The 9,648-nt window shown below is 40.0% G+C and overlaps 1 long non-coding RNA gene across 1 annotated transcript; it reads right to left on the reverse strand.

Annotated features, from left to right (window-relative positions):
• Positions 1-3,849: 3,849 nt before the first annotated feature.
• On the reverse strand, positions 3,850-4,718 carry LOC133713113 (uncharacterized). The gene is made up of 2 exons (XR_009847788.1): positions 4,625-4,718; positions 3,850-4,199 (listed from the first exon to the last, which is right to left on the reverse strand). It is a non-coding gene; the product is annotated as an uncharacterized LOC133713113 (long non-coding RNA).
• Between the last annotated feature and the right edge of the window lie 4,930 nt (positions 4,719-9,648).

Below are 9,648 nucleotides of genomic sequence, written 5' to 3' on the forward strand. Positions count from 1 at the left end.
CCATACTCAGAAAATTCAAGTTCCATTCCATCACACAAATTCTCAGAGAAAAAAACGCTAAGGCAGACTCTCTGGCAAGACTAGTAACCGCTCAACCACACCAAAGTCCAACGAACACAAGGGTGGAATGCTTAGACAAGCCGAGCATCACCAAAACCCTAGCGGAAATATTCAACATCGAGGTCAATCCCAGCTGGATGGACGAAATAATAGAGTACAAGCGCAATGGAACACTGCCAACCGACAAGGTCAAAGAAAGGCAGCTGAAGCGCAGGGCAATCCGCTATAACATACACGTAGTACCGCCAAGGATTTACCCACCCAAATCTCCGATGCTTAACCCTAGACGAAGGAAGGGTGGTGTTAGCAATGATACACGCAGGGGAATGTGGAAATCATTCAGGCGCCAGATCTTTAGCAAATCGAACTATGCGCCAACGGTACTTTTGGCCCACGCTCGGCGACGACTCCAGAGAAGTCTCCAAGTCCTGCCACAAGTGTCAGCAATACGCTGACCTCCCTCATGCACCAGCAGAACCCCTCTCAATAATCATCGACCTATGGATTCACTCCACTTGGGGCCTCGACCTAGTTGGAAAATTGCCAACCGCTAGGGGCCAGTTCAAGTACATCATTGTCGCCATCGATTACAATAGCAAGTGGATAGAGGTTGAGCCGCTGACGGCAATCACAACCGCCAAAGTAACCCATTTCCTCTGAAAAAACATCTATTGCCGTTACGGCGTACCCCACACCATCATCACAGACAACGGGGCACAGTTCAACAACGAGGAGATCATAACCTTTACCGCTAATCTAGGCACCAAGATGCAATATGCATCTGTAGCGCACCCCCAAACCAACGGGCAGGTAGAAGCGGCAAATAAGATAATCAAGAAATTGCTCAAGAAAAAACTCGATGACACCAAGGGTTTATGGGCAGAAAAACTCCCGGAGGTCCTGTGGGCCATCAGGACAACCCCAACATCCACTAACAGAGAAACACCGTTCTGTATGATGTTCGGAACGGAAGCCGTCCTGCCCATTGAAGTCTCACAACCTACCACTAGGGTTGAGGGCTACAGCGCCAAGACAAACAGCAAAGGTATCAAGTATCAACCTCGACAAGGATCTCCTCGAGGAAAAACGCCACAAGGCTCACCTGCATAACTTGCAAAACAAACAACGGGTATCGTGTTTCTACAACGCCAGAGTCAAGGCCCGGAACCTCCTATTTCTGGGTAAGAAATGGGCTGGTGGTGAGAGCTTCCATCTCCGAGATTCTGTACCTGTCAACCATGAACAAAAGTCAGAGGGAAGACCGGGCTAGCCGGCCTTCGACTCTCCGATGCCTAAGTCAGATACATGTGAGAATGTAGACTAGGAAGGAGTTAATGGAGAATGGTAGCTTACCTTGAGTGAGTGGAGAGACATGAATTTATAGTATGGGGATGGGCTTGTCACCCCTTTGTTTCCAATGTGGGCCTAGGTGTGGCTTACCCGATACCACAAGTGTATGGTATCAACATCATCTCTGGGCGTTATCGACATCATTTTAAGTAGCTAGTGAGCCTTGTGCTTCCAATATTTTTTTTCCTAGGTGGTATATATACCAACAAGTCCCCCAAGTCCCCGGTCAAGAGTGCTCTTGGGTGGGGAGTTTGTCATGGTAGAAATATCAGAAGTGCAAGGTGAGCATTCTCCTTGCCACGTGGCTTCCGTACCACCATTACCTCGAGTCCCCCAAGTCCTAGCTAAGAGGAGTCTTGACTGGGGTGGTGATTTCATTTTTCAAGTAAAAATGGCGCAAGCATTCATTGGACATTTGGCGAGAGTGTCTTCTTTGGGGTAACCAGTTCCCCAGTCCCCCGAGCCCTGGGGAAGAGGGTCTGGACTAGGGTTTGTTATCATATGGCATTAGGTGTTGCTCGCTATAAGGTGTACTTGGTATAGTTGGTGTCTGCTATGATAACCTTGGCTATGTCAGCCCACTTTTGCATATGGCAATATAATAATTTTGGCATGAAGCCGATAATGGCTGTAAGGAATGTAGCCAATAGTGGCTGGAATGTACGTAGTGATATCGTTGTTGTTAAGCTTGACATAGCCTCTTGTTTTGCATGCAGTGGCATGCAATCATATAATGGAGAAAGATGAGACATGGCGATATTGTATAATGGAGAGAAGACATGGCGATATCGTATCATGTGATGGAGCAGGAATAAAATATGGCGATATCGTGTAATGGAGATAAAACATGGCGATGACGTATAATAGAGAGAAAACATGGCGATAGCGCGTGTTGGAGAGAGATAACTCACGTAGATATCGTATAATGGAGAAATAACGCGTGGCGATATCACTTATTGGAGAAGGATAACTCACACCAATATCATGTAATGGAGAGATAACACATGGTGATATTGCGTATAAATGAGAGCGTGTCGTAATCATGCTTGTGGCGATATTGGGTGTTTTCTGGGATAATGTTAGGCTATGTCACCACAACCATGCTTGTAGCGTTGTTTAGTGTTGGCTATTTCATCTTGATCGCATTTAGCCATTTCACCTTGATCGCATATAGCCGTTTCATTTAGCCATTTTAGCTTGATCGTATTTCACTTAGCCATTTCATTTTGATCGCATTTAGGCATTTCACCTTGATCGCATTTAGCCATTTCATTTTGATCGCGTTTAGGAATTTCACCTTGATCACCTTTCATTTAGGCATTTCCCCTTGATCGTCTTTCAACATTTCACATTGATCGCATTTAAGCATTTCATTGTGATCGCGTTTAGGCATTAATTTCACCTTGATCGTCTTTCATTTAGGCATTTCCCCTTGATCGTCTTTCATGTTGGCATTACGTTTTGATCGCCTTTCAGCATTTCACATTGATCGTATTTAAGCATTTCACTGTGATCACATTTAAGCATTTCATTGTGATCACATTTAAGCATTTCACATTGTGATCGCATTTAAGCATTTCACATTGATCGCATTTAACCATTTCATTGTGATCGCATTTAAGCATTTCACATTGATCGCATTTAAGCCATTTCATTGTGATCACATTTAAGCATTTCACATTGATCGCATTTAAGCATTTCACATTGATCGCATTTAACCATTTCATTGTGATCGCATTTAAGCATTTCACATTGATCGCATTTAAGCCATTTCATTGTGATCACATTTAAGCATTTCACATTGATCGCATTTAAGCCATTTCATTTTGATTGCATTGGCAATACGAGGGTTTCCGAGTGATAGAACTTATCATGCTATATCAGCACAACCATGCCTTTAGCGATGTTGAATTGTATAGCCATTTCAGCTTGTTCGCGTTAGGCAGTAGTTTGGTATTACTACACAGCTTACCCATGCCTTTAGCAATATTTTGGTGGAGAGATAAATCACTATGCCAAAAAACTTATCAGACGACAGACAAAACTGTTGTGTGATTTGGAGTGCCACAGTTGTAGAGCGAGCCATTGTCTGTTGAAAATTCAGACAACTGTGTTCCACCGTTGTCTGAGAAACACACACGCAACGGGTATGTGTTATAACTGTTGTGTGATGGCTCGGCAGATGCCAGGCGCAGCTGCCCAGCAATTGAGGCGCTGCTTTCAGACAACAGAATTTGTTTAAATCCGTTGTTTGTTAAGCCTTGTTAGACAACGGGGTTCTAGTGCTTTCTGTTGTGTGAGAGTAAATTAGAAGACTTATTTTTTGAAAAAACCATTGTCTGATAAATGAGAAATCTGTTGTATGATCATTTAAACATTCATTTTACCTAATGAACAGTAGTGATCAGATGGAAATAAAATTTGATGCAAACAATCAAATGAACTAATAGTACTCCAACCCATATTTTAAACTTCAAAGTACATTGGATCCACCAAGATACAATTTGTATTAGTCATTGTTCCACAAAATCATGAATCGGTGACAATTTATTGTTTAACATTGCATCCGGGACAAAGACATTAGTGTGCTAGAAATGGATCATTGTTTATTGGACTATTTATGATTGCTTGCCCACTTCGGCCACCACTAATGCTTGCACCTGCAGCTCCTCTTTTTTTCTTCTGCTTCTGCCACCACATCAACTTGTTTCAAGATGCTGCATACAATACTCCCACATCAAAAGCCACACTACCCATGAGCAACATGACAAAATGACACAAGCAAGAAGCTGCAGAGAAAGACAAAATACAAAGACTTATATTTACATCTGGTATTACGAACTAAGCACTTGTGTCCACAGGATAAGATCAAATCTTTTTTCCAGATAAAAATGACTACCAAAACAAACAAATGTAACAGTAAATACACTCCCAGTTTCTAAAGTGTTAAAGGGTATAGCAAAACAAAAGCATGCCCTTTTAGAGTTATCTGAAACATTTCAGTCCAGCATACAAACATGGGCTCTTCTAAAAGATTGAGGTTAACAACATCTGTAGTTTTATGCTTTCACAACATAAATCAAAAGTTCACCGCAGTTCACAACTTTGAACTCCACTTCACAATCATCAGTCACCACATCATGGTTATTAAACCAAGCACATCCAACATGATAACAAGAACTCAATGTAAATACAATAATCAATATCCACTCACCTCTGTACAAGGAAGATTGTCTAAACATGTTACAAAAAACAAACGAGCTCAAGTAGCTCCCTCAACACCTAACAGAACATAAATACACATTGAATTAGGTTTCATAATTCAAGTTATGTTTCAAGAAGAAGAAACAAAAATAGACATATATAATAACAAAAATTGCAATCTCCACTCGATAAGAAAATCAACTTGATTGACAATAAAGTAAACACTTAGTGTTGCATACTAACAAAGAAAATAGACGCATATGAAAGATGTGAATAACAGAACAAAGAAAGAGAGAGACTTTTGAGAAGAGAAGGATGTTAAAATACCAAAGTTATAACAAATCGAAAATTACAACCAACATTTACACTAAAACAATCAATTTATCAAATTTAGCTTGAAATTGCTCTTGCAGAAGACTACACCACTATTTATTCCAGGTGCTTGGAATACCCAAGTTCTCTGATCCTTATTATCAGATCTGACCAATTCAAACTAGGACTATTAATGAAAATAAATTTAAACAAAACACATTTGCTGAGAAAACTAATTAGTAACATGCAAATTCACACCTTACATATATATATTTGCCCCAAATTACCCACCTCCATTGAGGTTCTTTACACCTCGTTCAACTTTCAGTGCCTTTCCTTTGACATTCCACATTGTAACACAGCTAACTAATGTAACAACATTCACTTTGAACAACTTAAACCAAGTTGAATGAAATAAATATAACTTCTGATTAGTGATGGCATAGCTATAAGGTTAAGCAAGACACATAAAAGTCATTCATAGACATCAGTTATTTGCATGAGCAAGGGACTGTATACCTGAAATGAGCATATGGGAAAGAGTATGAAAAGTCCAATCCTAAGTATGACCTGCAATTTTTCAGCAAAACAGAAAGAAAAAAAGAAGAAGTTAAATTTCACCACCAACCCCATAGCACGAAAATCTTAACCTTCTACTCAACAATTTACAATAACAACATAATATTCTCAATTGATCTTTTCATTCAAATGCATCATGCAACTCGTCAAAAAGAGCATAGATCAAATTAACCAACCACAATTACACTCCCTGTTAATACAAAGACTGCAATTTACCCTAATCTATTCCCTAAAGTTAATTTTTCAACAGCAAATCTAAGAACTTAAGCAATAAATCCTTGATTTTGAGATAGAATTGGAATTGATTTAGGGAAACTTAGAGGTTACCAAATGTCTTCGGGAAGCCATATTTGATGAGCTCCTCGTTCTAGAACTTGTTGAGCCCCATGAAGACAATGAAATCGCTGACCTTTGAAGTAGAACACCATCTTGTTCTTCTTCTTGGCTTTGGGGCTTTGGAAATTGATGCAACCATAGAGAGTACTGTGAGGAGCTATGAAATCAAGGGTTTCATTCCACCTTCGCAACTATCGGTTAGTCTTCTTCTTAATTGCTCTCGAAAAAGCCAACACAAACAAGTGGTTATAAACTTAAGCCAATCGAATGCTCTTGAGCACCAAACGAACAAAGACAATGAACTTCTTCACAAAATTTAAAACCCAAAGTGGATTTGAGCACCAAACAAATAAAGACAATGAAGAAGAGCAATGAAATCCCAAATTTAACTCACCAATCGAAAGGATTTGAGCACCAATCCCTAAGCTCGTGAAATCCCATTTCCTAATCCTTCAACTCAAATCCAACTCGATTGGTGATAACTCAATCCCCCTTTTCAGCAGAACAAAAAACCCCCAAATCGAACAAAACTTGAACCCTAATCGAGTAGAACCCATCTCGATTGGTGAGAACCCAATCCCCTTTTTCAGTAGAACGAATACCCCAAATCGAACCCTAATTCAGACTTGAAAGATGGTGAAGAAAAGCTCCAGGGTTTGGCTCGAAGCCTTGAAATGAAGAAAAGCTCTTGTTTTTTCTCTCAGACATGAAAAATGACCAAGGCAAACTTTGTTTGAGTGTGCCCTTGAGTTGCCTAAGACTCTTAAGGCATTAAGGATTAACTTACTCAGACAACATATAGATACATTTACGTTGTCTGAATTGCTAGATAGTTGAGGGAACAAAAGATGAAAATTTCCCGCCTGTGCAATCAAAATGTCAGTTTTGGCGCTTAGGCTAGGCATTTCTCATTCACACAACAGAAATAGTTCATTATGTTGTAGGAAATTGCAAGCATGACAAACCATTGAAGCCGAATTTGCTCGTTTTTGGGGAGGGGGGGGGGGGGAATGAATGCCATTTTGGAGACTTCTCCAAATTTGGCCACTCATTTGCACAACGGCACACTAAAAACCATTGTATGATGATTTGGAAGTATACTCCTACAACACAAGTTACTAAACTATTGTAGAATTTAGTGGCACCTAGGGTACAATTTGGAGCCAAATTTGAGTCCATCTAGGAGGGAAATCTGCCGCAATTTTTTTTTTATTCACACAACAGATTATTCTTGTAACCATTGTGCAATGATCTTCTAGATAAAAACTTCAGAATTTTAACCACCTTATACAACGTAAGTTTAGTAAACATGTTGTCTGATGCACTTTCCTTCATCACACAACACTTTTTTTTTTCGTTGTGCAAAAAGTGTAGTGTGTTAAGGTTTTTGGCATAGTGAATCATGGCGATATAGTTGAAGCATTGGGAGTATGTCATTACAACGTGGCGAGTACATTGTTGAAGTGGAGAATATAACGTGGAGCCATAGATGAGATACGGCTGAAGCATAGAGAAGATATCACCGATGTGTAGATAATATACTGTTGAAGCATAGATGAGATACTATTGAAGCGTAGGGAAGATATCGCTGAGGCCTAGATAATATGTTGCTAAAGCATAGATGAGATGCTGAAGCATGGATAATATATTGCTGAAGTGTGGCGAGTACAGGTCGCTGAATTATAGATAACACGTTGAAGCATAGATAAGGTACTGCTGGAGCATGGCGAGTGTTACGCCATTCCGGCGTGACGAGCTAGTAGTGTGCAAGTCCCCCAGTATCGAGAACATTTATCATGGCGAGTATATGTCACTCAAACATAGTGAGTGTATGTCATTCAGGCATGGCGAGTGTATGTCATTCAGGCATGGCGAGTATGGTGTACAAGTCCCCCCAGTATTGAGAACATTAATTTATTATGGCGAGAGCGAGGCGCTAAGCATGTAACAATATGTGGAGCAAGTATCGCATGTATGTATGTAGCAATGTAATCAAGATAAAATCATGGCGTGTGTTTAGCATGTATTTGTTGTGGAGATGCGAATAGTATTTTTGCATTTTGTAAGCAACCTTAATAATCATGGAGACATTTAAAGCATAGCATTAACATTTAGGTGTAGTGAATATGCTACTACTAAAATTATAGCATTTTATAGGCATGCTTAGATTGTAGTAATCAATGAAGCATGTGAAGTATAGCATTAGCCCAAATTAAAAGGGTGTAGGTGAGAGAACTTATCTGGAGCAATTCGTAAGTGGTGAAGATATTGTAGGAAGATTGGAGCGAGTTGTCCATATATAAGACTCCATATCGGCTAGCGAGTACCGATATATATATAATGCGCCTGCTTTGCTCATGTAAGAAAGGTTCTCGTTGGGGTGATATATAGTCTCTCGCCAAAAATAAATAGGTGGTTAGTAGCTTATGCAGGTGAATGTATGTAATCGAGAGGTCATGTAAATATATTGAAGGACAAATGACTTCATGACATTAATTGACCACCAGATACTTGAATTTCACAAGCACGAGTAAGCCCGAATTTGAGTTGTGCCTCATTTGAAGTGTGAGGCCATGCCAAAAAGTGAGAACTAATGAATTTTTGTTCATAACACAACGAGCTTAATTAGAAGATGACATAAGTAAACATTGGAATGTGGGTATGTGACATATGTATAATAAGACATGATTAACAATTATGAAGAATAGATGGCAAACTTACAGCAAAGCTATGTGATGAGTTTGGTATTGATGCGTAGTTGCTACCATAATTGTATATTTGAGACGAGAAAATATGGGAAAAGCTAGCCCGTGCGTTAAGAGTTAATTGACAGATATGTGCAATCAATTAATATGGCAGTGACATATGCAAGGAGAGCACGTTCAAATCAAATACACATTTGCTGTAACTGGCGTAAGCGAACAAGTATATACTACCTTGTACATGCGTGTCATTAATTTAGAACATAGCAAATCACGTGTATTGATTTAAACCATGTAGCTATGTTATTTGGAGGTTATAATAGGTTGCCTGTAATATAGGCATATAGAACATGGTTTGCTTTATGTTGACAAAGTTTGAAAACTTATCTCAGCTGGGCCATGAGGGACTGTTGGATAGTTTCTGGTTAGCCGGATGTCCTAAGCAATTGTGCTGTGTGCACAGGTGTGCAACATGAAGAGGATCGACCCTGGTTTGGCAAGGCTCGAACAAGGTAAGAGATATGCAGCGCAAGTGCTTGGAGCTGTCCACGGGAGACCCTTATTGCTGTGTGTAATTGAACAAGACGGTATTTCAACAGATTGATTAACATAGTTCTTCTCAATCTGAGGATGGGACCTTATAGTTGCCTTCCTTCCATGGGTTGAAATGTTCGGCCTGCCATCTGTGTACATCTTGTAGACAAGTATGTGGAAGAAATTTAGATGCCTTCATGTCTTGGAAGTAGACAAGTGCAAGGGGAATCAATGCACTTTAACAAGAACAGAAAGAAGAGTCCAGTGATTGTAAACCAATTTCATTGAAGGTCGAACAAATCAGATGACTGCAGATCGAGCAAGTCATCATAGAAGATCTTGGTGTCTGCTGGTCTGGGTGTCCAAAACAGATACTTGGGTGCCCAGAATTATTCTCCTCCTCCTTTTTTGAATCGGTACCTGGCCGAAGTAAATTTTGGCTATACATGGTGCAAGACTGGTCAGCGAGACCGAGATGGGGATTTCGATACCGAGAAGAGATTGGGAGTTGCAATATCGAGTTGCGATACCGAAGGTTAAGAGCTGCAATACTGAGCTGGTGGTCGTTAAC

The sequence above is a fragment of the Rosa rugosa genome, chromosome 5 (genome assembly GCF_958449725.1).
Source record: "Rosa rugosa chromosome 5, drRosRugo1.1, whole genome shotgun sequence".
Classification (NCBI taxonomy): Eukaryota; Viridiplantae; Streptophyta; class Magnoliopsida; order Rosales; family Rosaceae; genus Rosa; species Rosa rugosa.